This window comes from Rhineura floridana, chromosome 3, assembly GCF_030035675.1.
Source record: "Rhineura floridana isolate rRhiFlo1 chromosome 3, rRhiFlo1.hap2, whole genome shotgun sequence".
NCBI lineage: Eukaryota > Metazoa > Chordata > Lepidosauria > Squamata > Rhineuridae > Rhineura > Rhineura floridana.
This window is the reverse complement of record NC_084482.1, coordinates 215,708,480-215,721,133: the sequence shown is the minus strand read 5'-3', so window position 1 is coordinate 215,721,133 and position 12,654 is coordinate 215,708,480.

The following is a 12,654-nucleotide window of genomic DNA, read 5'->3' as shown; positions in this document are numbered from 1 at the left end:
TTTTGAAATTGTATTTAGGTAAGGAAGTGTTAATAGAATGTTAGTAGGTAGGTTCAGATGCGCTCAGATCTGATTTGTGCCAAAAATATTTTACCTCAAAGAACCATTAACATCAAATGTATAAAGGGAGGGCGTGTTCAGATACCTTTAGCCAGAAAAGACCCATTGGGAAAGAAAGGATCCCTGAAAGAAACAATGGAGAAAACTTGAGTGTTGGCTGAGAAAAATGAGACCTGTAACAGTATGACTGAAGTATATACACCATTCAATCTGTTGCCTAGCAACCAGGGAGAGGCCCAGTTTTTTGATACAATTGCCCCAGTGCCTTCTGAAGGCCCAGCTCAAGTATACAGAGAGTTTAACATGTCATGGAGGTGGGAAATAGAGTGTCATAGAGTGGGAAAGGGAGGGAGAAAGATTAAAGCTCCCTTACAGCTATTGCCCTTTATTGGGAAAACCTTTTCTAGGGCATATATTAGGTCCATTTACAAAATCTACTCAGAATGGGAAACATTTTGTGATTACAGTGGTTGACTTTGCAACTCGTTTCCCAGATTAAATAAGTCCATATACTGATTTCATGATCGACAGAGGGAGACCAAATTGAGATACATCCCATCAATCCTTACCCAGTGGCTTCTGTCTGGTTTCCAATGGAGGCCTCAGGGGAATCAGTTCCTGTAATGAAATCAAAATTATATATATGTTTAAAACTGTTTTGAAATTGTGTTCAGGTAAGAAAGTGTTAATAGAATGTTAGTAGGTGTGGATGCACTCAGATCAGATCTGATTCATTCAGAAAATATTTTACCTCAAAGAACCATTAACATCAAATGTATAAAAGGAAAAATGGAAATGGACTGCCTTCAAGTCGATTCTGACTTATGGCAACCTTTGAATAGGGTTTTCATGGTAAGTGGTATTCAGAGAAGGTTTACCATTCCCTTCCTCTGAGGCTGAGAGGCAGTGACTTGTCCAAGGTCACTCAGTGAGCTTCATAGCTGTGTGGGGATTCGAACCCTGGTCTCCCAGGTCGTAGTCCAACACTTTAACCACTGCACCACACTGGCTCTTGTATAAAGGAAGGGCCTGTTCAAATACCTTTAGCCAGAGTTACAGTAAACTGGAGAGGTTTTGAGGGAGAATAAAACATAGGGGTTAACCATGGGCAAAGTGAATGTTTTATTCTGGGGAAAGACATTATGTCTCATGGGAGACAGGTATACATTGTCACCAGATCCCCGAAAGAAACAATGGAGAAAACTTGAGTGTTGGCTGAGAAAAATTAGATCTGTAACAGTATGAAAGAAGTAAATACACCATTCAATCTGTTGGCTAGCAACCGGGGAGAGGCCCAGTTTTTTTAATATAATTGCGCTAGTGCCTTCTGAAGACCCAGCTTAAGTAGACAGAGAGGTTAAAAATGAGTCATGAGAATCTCTAAGATCCCTGGCACAGAAGAAAGCTCTTTTAATGAATCCCAAAGAGAACAAATCGGTAGGGAGAATCGCTTATTCTACAGGAAATGACTGTACCCTAACAGAATGGGAGTTGTGATGCTGAAAAACCACATAATTCCAAAGACATACAGACTTTAGCGGGTGAAATTGACCCATTATGTACCTGTGGCTGGACATATGGGAATTGGGAGAGCGCGTAGGCATGTAGCAATGAATTTCTATTGGCCAAATACCTCTAAAGAAGTTATAGAGTACTGTAAATTTTGTGAGGTGTGTCAATGAATGGGAAAGGGAAGGGGAAAGATTAAATCTCCTTACAGCTATTGCCCTTAATTGGGAAAATGTTTTATAGTAGGTCAATTCACAAAACCTACTCGAAATGGAAAATTACAGTGGTTGATTTTGCAACTACTTTTTTAATCAGTGGCATTGGCCCTATTAAAAACATTCTCACGTTTAGGATTTCCTGAGAATCTCATATCGGATAGGGGAACTGTAATCTTGTCAGATGTGATCAAATTTTGTGGAGGTATTGTGGTATAAAGCACGTCACATCTACAGCATTCATCCACAAACAAGTGATGTTTTCCAAAGAGCTTAGGCATTTAGTAGAGTGTTTTGGGATTCCCTTCCTCATATTTTGACCCTCGTAGAAACAACCAGATAAAACACTCTCACCTCCTGCTCTGCCTGCTTCCTGTCCTCTGTGTGGCTCAGGAGGAAGTCTTCGGCCAGGGCCACTGCCTGGGAACTGGTCTTTGCTCCACATCCCCTCACCTAGCTCTCCACCTCCGGTGAAGGGACAGCTAAGAACTGCTCCAGGATCACCAGGTCCAAGATCTGATTCCTTGTGTGTTGGTGTGCCTTCAGCCACTGAGGACAAAGATGGTGGAGTTGGCTGCAAACGTCTTGGGGTTCCGTGGTATACTGGTAGAGGAAACGCCTGACCTGCTGGTGCTGCAAATGTGGGCTAAGATTGCCTTTCTCACCCATGACCTTCTGCACAGTTCTTTCCCAGAATCCCCCACTGTTCCCAGTTTTGATGGCATTGGGGACTCTTTCTCATTTGGGGCAGCTGGGTTTTGCTCCTCCATCTGGGCTCCCAGGAAGCCTGCAGGACATCCAAAGGAACTCTTTTGTCTTCTGCCCATTTGTATCCATCCTAATGCATTGTTCTCTTATAGAACTACTCTGTGTGGAGGTGCTAAACAGTTCCGCCATGCACAGGTAAAATGGAAAATTTGGCAAAGAGGCCTAGGCATGCCTGTTATTGTACAGGGATGAAAAATAGCTTGCTGTATAATTGTATGCAAGTCTACTCAGAAGTAAGGACCACTAAACAAAAAGAGACTAACTAGTGAGTGGAACAAGACAGTAATTGAGCAAAACCAATAACAAGTAAAGAGAGTTTTAAAAAGTGAAACTACAGACTCTCCAGGGTATTTTTGGTGCTATTTCCCAAGGCTGCCAAACTGGTCTGTGAGTTGTCTTTTTCTGCAAATTATCACAGAGGCATGTAGCAATTGAAGCCTGGAGGGCGGGGAGACACTTTCCTGGCTTTGTGTGTGTTATTATTGCACAGTTAGCGATGTTTATTTTTAATTGTCTTTAAAATATATCTTCGATTTTAATTTCTGATTCTTCTCTCTACTACTTCCAGAACTTCTATGTATGTGTGTGTGAGAGAGAAGTGTATGTGACGATGGTACGCTCCTGGACCAGATCTGTGGAGTGGATATGGGAGCACTGTTTGGTGGTGGTTCTGTTGCTACCTGCAGGGTCATGACCAGAGAATAGCACTGAGGGATTCGGGATAATGTCTTGGCCCTATGACCTTTGTTGCATTTTGCTTATCATACTTTGGACACATCATGAGAAGACATGATTCACTAGAAAAGACAATAATGCTGGGAAAAACAGAAGGGAGTAGAAAAAGAGGAAGGCCAAACAAGAGATGGATTGATTCCATAGAGGAAGCCACAGACCTGAACTTACAAGATCTGAACCCTACCACCAGCACATAACTCAAGTGCTTAAAAGTTTGCGCTGGCTGCCAATATGTTACGGTGCCAGGTTCAAGATTCTTGAATTAATTTACAAGGCCCTTAAGAACTTGGATCCAGGATTTCTTCAGGATCCACTGATCCCTTATATCTCAGCCTGACCACTGAGATCTTTGGGGAAGTCTGTCTTGGTGGCGAGGGGCCCATGGCTCACATGCATGGCTCATAACTAGAAGCTGTGCTTTCAGTGTAGTGGGTCCAAGCCTGTGAAACTCCCTCCCAAGTGACATCAGACAGGCACCGTTTTTACTGAACCTCAGGTGCATGGCTAACACTTTCTTTTTCCAGCAGGCATTTTAAAGTAGTGTTTGGTTTTATGATGTTTTTATGTACATCAATATTTATTTATTTGATTTATATCCCACCCTTCCTCCCACCAGGAGCCTAGGGCAGCAAATGATATATAAAGTCTTCAATAAATAAATAAACAAATAAATAAGGAGCAGTAGGATCATCTCTCTCAAAGCAGGAGCCAAAGAGAAACCAGCCACAAAGGGGAGTTTTGGCCTCTACTGACCTGGTGAGATTCCTGCCACTTCAGGTTCCCACAGGAACCTGGAAAGAGATGACAGCAATTGACACAGTCTCAGTGAAGGCTGCGTACACATCCCCCTCACCCTCTCAGATCTGCAATTCCCAGCAGCCTTAACGAATTGCAGTCCCTGGGATTGTTTTTTTCCAGGGACAGGGGGATGTGCTTTAAATGAATGCTGTGTACGAACCAGAGACCAAAGAATCATCATTGAGCCAGAGCTGCTCCACCCCCCAAATTGGGCATAGTGGATGACAGCATGCAAATGGAAACCTGAAGTAGAGTGCGGTTTTCCTTGGGCAGGAGATGGAGAGAGCAAAGAGTTAAAAACGGTGTTGTGGGGCAGGGAAGGAAAATCTCCGGTAGGGCTTTTCAGCCTCTGGGGGCTTCTCCATGCAGCCCAATGCAAAGGGGGCAGCCAGACTCCGCAGTCCCCATTGCAGGAACCTCAGCGAACCTCCTAGTGAGGGAATTTGGGAGGAGGGGAGAAGTCGATCAGAACTCCTCTCCCACCATTGCATGGCCAGGTTCGCTTGGGAACCTGAAGTGTCGGAAATCTCGGCGAGAGGCCAAACCTCCCAAGTCTGTGCGTGCAGCGCAATGTTCCTCTCCTGCTTTGAGAGCAACGCGGGGAGACAGCAGTGAGCTTAGTGTGGCAGTGACTGGCCCAAGGTCACCCATGGAGCTTCATGGCTATGTGGGGATTCAAACCCTGGTCTCCCAGGTCATAGTCCAGCACCTTAACCACTACACCACACTGGCTCTCAACCCCAAGGAAGAGGGCAGGAAATGGCCCCAAAGGAAGACCAGGATATGCATTTCATTTCCTGACAAAAGATGAGAATGCCCTTTTTTCTGGTCAGAATGTTTTGTAGGCTGCTCTGAGAGTTTCTCAGGGCCATAAAAGAATATATAAATATGCTAAATAAATTGATAATGTGAGATACTTACGGTCAGGTTGGGGAGCCTCGTGGCGAACGCCAGCAGCCATTTGATGCTCCTGGTACACAGATCATGTTCTTCCTTTTGGTCCGATATGATGTAAAAACTCAGCTCCTGTGAGGCGAAAGAGCACCCCAGAATCCAGGAGCCAGTCTGGGCTACAGACACAGACTGGCAGCCCCCGCCATGGAGTCCCTCCCACTCAGCCCCTGCCTAAATGAAACCTTCCCTCATGACTGGCTGCATACTTACTTCCAACATGGAAGACAAGGTCTTCTAGCTAGCAGGCCCGTCAGCAGGGCCTTGAATGCGTCCTCCAGATCCTGAAGGTGAAGACCATTTTCATTCAGGTGCAGCCGTAGATTTGGGGCAAGACAAGTTTTGGAAATAAGGGGGGGAAAGATAGCATATTATTAGCAATGGATATAAGGAAGTGATACTGAAGAAAACTAGCAGAGAGAGAGAGAGCTTCAGCAGAGACTGAGGATTGCTTACAGAGGGGGAAACTGAGCTCACTCTCTACCTGAAAGAACAGCAAGAAATGTAAAGATATTGCACCAGATATACAAAGTCCAAGAATAACGATCAAAGAAGTAATCTCCAAAGAATTTACCTCAAGTCATGGATGAGAGTGGTCTTATTATGTACCGATCTGGCGTTAAACAACAACACACACAGGCCAGTGGGCACAGCAGATGAGCAACGAGGAACCAAACCATCAGAGGAGTGGCAGCAAGGAACAAGGTGCAGATAGCCCTGCCTTTGCCTTCTATGGTAATTCACCACATCCCCATGGCTATGTTTCCCTCTGTGGGTAATCACTGAAATTGGGGTGGCATCACCCATGTTCCTCCGTGCTAAGACTCTTCCTAAATACCTATTATGGGCCCAACACGAGCCCACCAACAAAGCCTACCAGAGCGAATTGTCCCAGTAGGCCTCTGTAAGCATTGGGAACAGTCACACCCATTCAAACTTTTTCACACAGGGCCCATCTACTCCCCCTCCTGTCTCACACCCAGGGAGGGCCAGCCTTCTGCCAGTTACAGACTCTCACTCTGAAGGCATCTGGCGACTTTCTCCTATGATTTAGTTCACTGCACAGGCTCCCACCCTGTGCAGGAACCACACATGCGCCACATGCCTTCCCCACCACCAATCTCCTCTAGACTGGTTTAACAGAAAACAAAATTAAGAAATACAAAACAAGACAAAGTAATAGAAGGGGGTAGTGCACTCGCTCTCGGGACTCCCTAAGGGACTCCCCCAGGGGCAATTCCCTTTGGTGTCACCCCTTCGGTGGCGACCCCACCGGCGGCAGACCTACCACCCAAGGGCAGCTGGGCTTTTATGGCTCCTGGCCCAGCAAAGGAGCTGCAAGATTAACTGCAGCCTCTGTCTGGAGCAAGGGCCAGGCAGGGGGTCCCAGTCCTTGCAGCACTTACCAGGGACTTCAGCTGTCTGGACAGACAGCAGCCCAAAGGAGCTAGCAGCCAGCACCCAGATGCCAGATACTCACCCCCAGGGCAGGTCTTCTTCAGTCCCCTCGTGCTGCAGTAGAGAAATTTGTGAAGGATAAAGCCCTTGAGGGCTAGTAGTCAAGCTGGCTCTCTCTTACTCCAGGGTGTCTCTGAAGGAGGTGTGGGAAACCTCTGGCCCTCCAGATGTTGCAGAACTACAACTCCCATCACCCCTTCCCATTGACCAAGCTTGCTGGGGTTGATGGGAGTTGCAGTGCAGCAACATCTGGAGGGCCTAATGGTGTTTGGGGATCACAAGTGGGGGAGGGTGACTGTCAAGGTGCCCTTTGGTGGACTTTCCCCCTGAAGGATCCAGTTGGCCACTGTGGGAACAGACGGGGCTCTTTGTGGGAGGGAACCTCAGAAGTGTAGTGGCACGTACCAAAGTGCAGGGTCCCTTCAGGAAAGTCACAGTCCTGCCCCGTCTAAGATTCTGCAACCGTCTAAAATTACAGAATAATCTGGCCAGGCCTGAATGCTGCTTTCTTCTTCTCTAGCAGTGCCACCATTTGCCTGCCCTTTCTCACTGTCAAGAGATGTTGCTCGAATTACTGAGTTCAGTGTCTACAGGTTTATCTCCTGCCGCTACCAAAGTGCTGGATGATGTAGATGGGATGCTATCCTCAGGATTCTCTCTGTCTACATCTGCAATTACAGAATTCTCCCTCTCCACAACTTGTCTGGGCTTTTGGGAGTAGGAACATTCCCCTTCCATGCTGATTGGCTTGTACTGGAGATATAGGGACTCTGATTCAGATCTGGCTCCCAAAACATTAGTGGCCTAAGACCTCATGGGACCCCTGAAAACTACACCCCTGTGAGGGATTGCTGAGCACCAGTCAACCTCTTCCTGGGCTCCCATCCTAACCATCTCCCTTCCCCCAAAACTGGACACCACCTCCTCCCTGGCAACCTCACCTGGCTTGGCTTCTGGCTTTTTTCTCCTGAAACAGGGGCACCTCCAGGAGGGCTTTTTGTTGGCCCCTGAAGGGCTGACCCTGCCAGGCCTGCGCCACAGAAGCCTCCACAGCCGCCTCAGACTAGAACAGAAGAGGGAGAGGTCAGAATGAGGCCCATAGCTGGAAAGGTTGTGGGGAGGGGAGGGGGGTCTGGAGAGGCCAGGGATCAGAGCAGGCAAGACAGAAATAGGGGCGCGGGCCCAAGTTTCAACTCTTTCAGGGCAGGTATCGCCTTTGTCATTTCAGGTGCATCAGAATCACTCTGTGTGTGTGCATATGTCTGTGTACTAAACCTTCCTCTCCCCAACGATCCCAGCGAAGCCGAGATTCCTCTCCCTGCGTTGCAAACTTTGCTCCGAGATGAGGATGAGGAGGCCTCAAGGAGTGCCCTGCAAGCCTCCAGGTGTGTGAGGAGAGAAGAGCCAGAGGCAGAACGTTGGGAGCAGATGGAGTGTGATGGAGAGTGATTGACAGGGAGGCGGAGAGAGTGTCTGTTGGGACCGTTGGAGAGATGGAAGGAGAAGAAAGGAGAGTGGGGAGGAGGGGGGCTTGGGGGAAAAGTTTGGGGGAGGAGGGGGGCTCCTGAGGAGCAAAGATTTGCCCAGGGTGTCAAAATGTTAATATTAGCATTTCGTGTAAGAGGGCAACTAGTTCCGTATATTACTTTGTTTAAATAAATACATATTTACTGTATTCATCTAGCCTTCCACGTGTCTTGTGGAGGGAGAGTCCTGCTGGTCTCAGGAGGGGGGTGGCAGGTGCCGTGATGGATTGCGGAGGGAAGCCCCAGAGCTCAGCAGCAGGGAACTGGGGCAACTGGCCAAGTGACCTGCAGGAGCCAAGGCTACATAGGGAACCCACTGACTCTTCCCCCAGGATACCAACACAAAACCAGGAATGGTGGAAAGAAATCTTACTTACATTTTAAACATGTTGAGGCCTCAATAATAGGGTAGTTTTAAAGGAGTTAACACTAATCCTTTAAGCTATGAGTTCCTTCATTTTTCAATTTAAGAAAACAATTACGTAACAAACACTGCTATCAGAAATGAACATCCCACCCAAAACAGAACAGAGACGTATAAGCAATTGCTTAGAGGGTTACATGGCAACTTTAAAAAAAAGTTAAACCCTTGACATTATTGATTTGCTAAAACCTCTCATGTCATCAAGTAGCCAAAAAAAAAAACAGCTGTCTGTCACATTCCAATGCACACTCCTGATTCTCACCTCTAGCAGAAGGAACAAGTGAAGCATTTCCTTCGCTCTTCTCCTGAGGCGCCCAGTCCCTCCTCCAGGGGTGTAGCTGTCCGGGGTCGTGGGGGGTCATAGGCCCATTCCTTTTTTTGGAGCAGGGTCCCAACCAGGCCCCTATGTACTGTATGAACTAACCAGCACATGGCAAGAGTCCCCTGGAAAAGGCTGGGCCCACGCAAGCAGGGTGCCCTCCATGCCTTGCTGAAGGCGGGGAGCGGACCTGAATAACTGCTGCCACATCGTCTTCAGCCTGGTCTAGTCTGGAGATGCTGATTCCTTTGTGATCCGTAAGCGGATTCAAGAAGTGCCCTGAGATGGAACCTTTTATCAAACTTATGAAATGAAAGCACACCTCTGCGTGTTTTCCTTTTGTGATGATTGGAGCTAATCAGAGTGAAAGGAGATGACTCAGCTCCTGAGAAGAGTCTTCTCAGGAGCTAACACACAGTCTCCTCTTTCATGCCGATTGGCTCCTAGTGTGGAGTGTGTGAGAGGGCAGGGAGAGCAAGGGTGCAAGGGAAAGTGGAAAGGGGTGTGTGGTGCGACTGTCATGAAGGAACCCTGCACTTAATGTGCCAGTACACTATTGCCCCCCTCCTTCCCGCACAAGCCCCCCCACCCTCTGCCGAGGCAAATCCAGGCTCTCGGAGGGGAAAGGGATGTTCTGAATTAGCCCTGCAAGGGCAGCAGAGACCATTTGCTAGAAACCAAGTCCTGGAAAGGCAGAGAGAAAAACCACGGTGGGAGATTTCAAACCCCCTCCCCATACGTGAACAGATGGTACCCTGAAGCTGACCTTAAAACAGAAGGGGGGTGAGAGAATAATCCCCCTGCTCTCTGAACTTCTTTGTCTAATTTCGGATATTTATAGTTATATCCTGACTGCTTAAACGTGTCCCAAGGTACTTTTTCTCCTTTACATTTTTGTTGAAAATCCAGCCCAAAGGAAAATTGGGAAGTTTCCTCACCACTCTGTCATTTGGGTGGGTCTTTATTTCTGTCTTTAAAATATTTATGGACTGGTCTTCATTATCAAATTCTAGTGTGGTTTACAAAGTATATTGAAGCAACAATATCACTAAATGCCAGATATTGAAATCAGCAACCTCCCCCTTCTCTAACAGATGCCAAACCACAATCCAGAGGGGTGCACAAAATATCTTTGCGTTTCTTGGTTTTTATAAAAGCAGGGGTTTGCTTCACTATACATTCCTTCTCCTTTTGATCAACCACATCTATGCAGGTTCCACCTCCCCACTCAAAGTGGAATCGGGATTGGAAGTGTGCAACAATCCCACACACTCCTGCTAATTGGATTCCCGATGCCAGACTGTCTGTGTCATCAGCTGCTCTCCACCCCCAGGCCCAGTACCCCACACCCTAAAAGACACTGTCCTGGGATCAGAAAGAAAATAATCATCTGGTCCTCTTCAAAGTACTGCTAAGTGTTTTGTTTGAGCTAATGGGAGTTAATTATCTTGCATACACATAGCAAATTTTCAGATACTTTAAATAAATAAAAATAAGCTTAAAAGGCTCACTCTAGTCCAGTCCATTCTTGGGGCACTATGCCACCAAAAATCTCCTTTCCCTCCCACCCCGATAATAAAAAAGATCCGGTCCAGCCCATGAAGAAATCAGAAGATTTACAAACCTGAACTCAGAAATGCTTGCTTAACAACCCTCTAAATTTTCATGGCGATACACAAAACAGTCAGAAAGAATCGAGAGTTCAAAGCGTAAAAAGAAAGAAAAAAACCTCAGAGCCCTTTTGGACTTCTTTCTGTCAGAGTTCTCATAATCTGTTGAAATTCATTAAAAATCAACCATTTTCACTGAGTACCTGTAATCCTATTACAGACTTTGCCCCGTTCTCTGACCTTCATCTCCTGCAGTTTAAAAGTTAAAAAAATGCCTGGCTGATTTTTAATTAATTTAAGAAAGTTTGCATTGAACTGAATGATGGGCATGCTCAGTAAGAACCAACTGTCCGTGTTCTAAAAGCCAGACTCCCAGCTGCTTGGCATGACTGCATGGGGGTAAATCCCACTGGACTCAATAAGCATGCAAATGATCAATCCATTCTCAGCAAACTTGCACAGGATCCCATTTCTTACCTCCCAGATTAAAAAGCAGAGAAATTCACTTTGTTGTTTGTTATGTGACTTCAAGCTGATTACGATTTATGGCGACCCTATGAATCAGTGACCTCCAATAGCATCTGTCATGAACCACCCTGTTCAGATCTTGTAAGGTCAGTTCTGTGGCTTCCTTTATGGAATCAATCCATCTCTTGTTTGGTCTTCCTCTTTTTCTACTCCCTTGTTTTTCCCAGCATTATTGTCTTTTCTAGTGAATCATGTCTTCTCGTTATGAGTCCAAAGTATGATAACCTCAGTGTCATCATTTCAGCTTCTAATGATAGTTCTGGTTTAATTTGTTCTAACACCTAAGTATTTGTCTTTTTCACCATACTACTATTTTACTGCTATTGTAAACTGCGCAGAGGCAGCACACCAATGTTGTTAATAACCAGCCAAAAATTATTAGCTTATTTAGTTATGTATTTGCTTAGAGGTATTTTGCTGTCTATGTCTGTCATTGTACTACCGACCTTACTGTATGCCTGTGAAACATGGACCATCTATAAACGACACTCCCAACTTCTTGAAAGATTCCACCAACGCTGCCTCTGGAAAATTCTGCAAATTACTTGGGAAGATAGGTGGACTAATGTTAGCGTATTGGAAGAAGCAAAGACCACCAGTGTTGAAACAATGATCCTCCGACATCAACTTCGCTGGACTGACCATGTTGTTCGGATGCCTGATCATCGTCTTCCAAAGCAGCTACTTTACTCCCAACTTAAGGATGGAAAACAGAATATCGGCAGACAGCAAAAGAGGTTTAAAGATGTTCTCAAAGCTAATCTAAAAAAATGTAACATGACCATCGAGAACTGGGAAGCCTTGGCCCATGAGTGTCCCAACTGGAGGTCGGCCATTATCAAAGGTGCTGTGGACTTCAAAGAAGCATGAATACAGGGTGAAAGGGACAAACGAGCTAAGTGGAAGGCACATCAGACAAATCCTCATCACGACCGTCTTCCATCTGGAAACCGATATCCTCACTGTGGGAGGCTGTGTGGATCTAGGATTGGTCTGCCGTCACTGACGGACTCACTGTTAAAGACCTTGCCTTGAAGACAATCTTATTCGGCCACGAATGATCGCCAATGAATGAATGGTGTGCATTTACCTAAGTAGCAGGCTTTTACCCTGCATTTCGATCACGGAGACTTAAGACTTAGTAAAATTTTTAAAAAGGTAGATTCTCTTCTATGGCACACATTTTTTCCTTTTGGTGATTAGTTTATTTACAACAATGTAGGTAAAGCAGGAAATCTACTCCCTCAAGTCCATAAAAAACCTTTTGGTTCTTTTGTCAGTGTTCAGATGGATTCCAGAGAAATGCTTCAGTGTGCAGGATTTAAATATCTATTGGTTTTACTTGACATGTTTTTAGGATGGGATGAGAAATACCTGCCAGACATGCAGATGCCTTCATAGTGGCAAAGAAATGGGACAGAGACCTCATCCCATGGTCTGGCCTCCCCCCCCCTCCTGGACAGTGTCTGTAGATCTCATTTTACTGGACAAGTGTTTAAAATTATTATTATTAATAATAATATTTATTTATTTATATATTTCTACCCCACCTTTTGGCCAAAAGACCCTCAAGGCAGCTTACAAAAAATAAACACAAATATAAAAATGCATCAACAAAAACAACACAATTTACAAAATGAGTGGTCAGACGCTCTAACACTTTCCCTTCTTCACATCAGAAGTACTGCTTGTTGTTATGTAAAATAACTTTGTACCTAAATAATAAAGCAGAGTTTAACAGCGGTCTGAGATG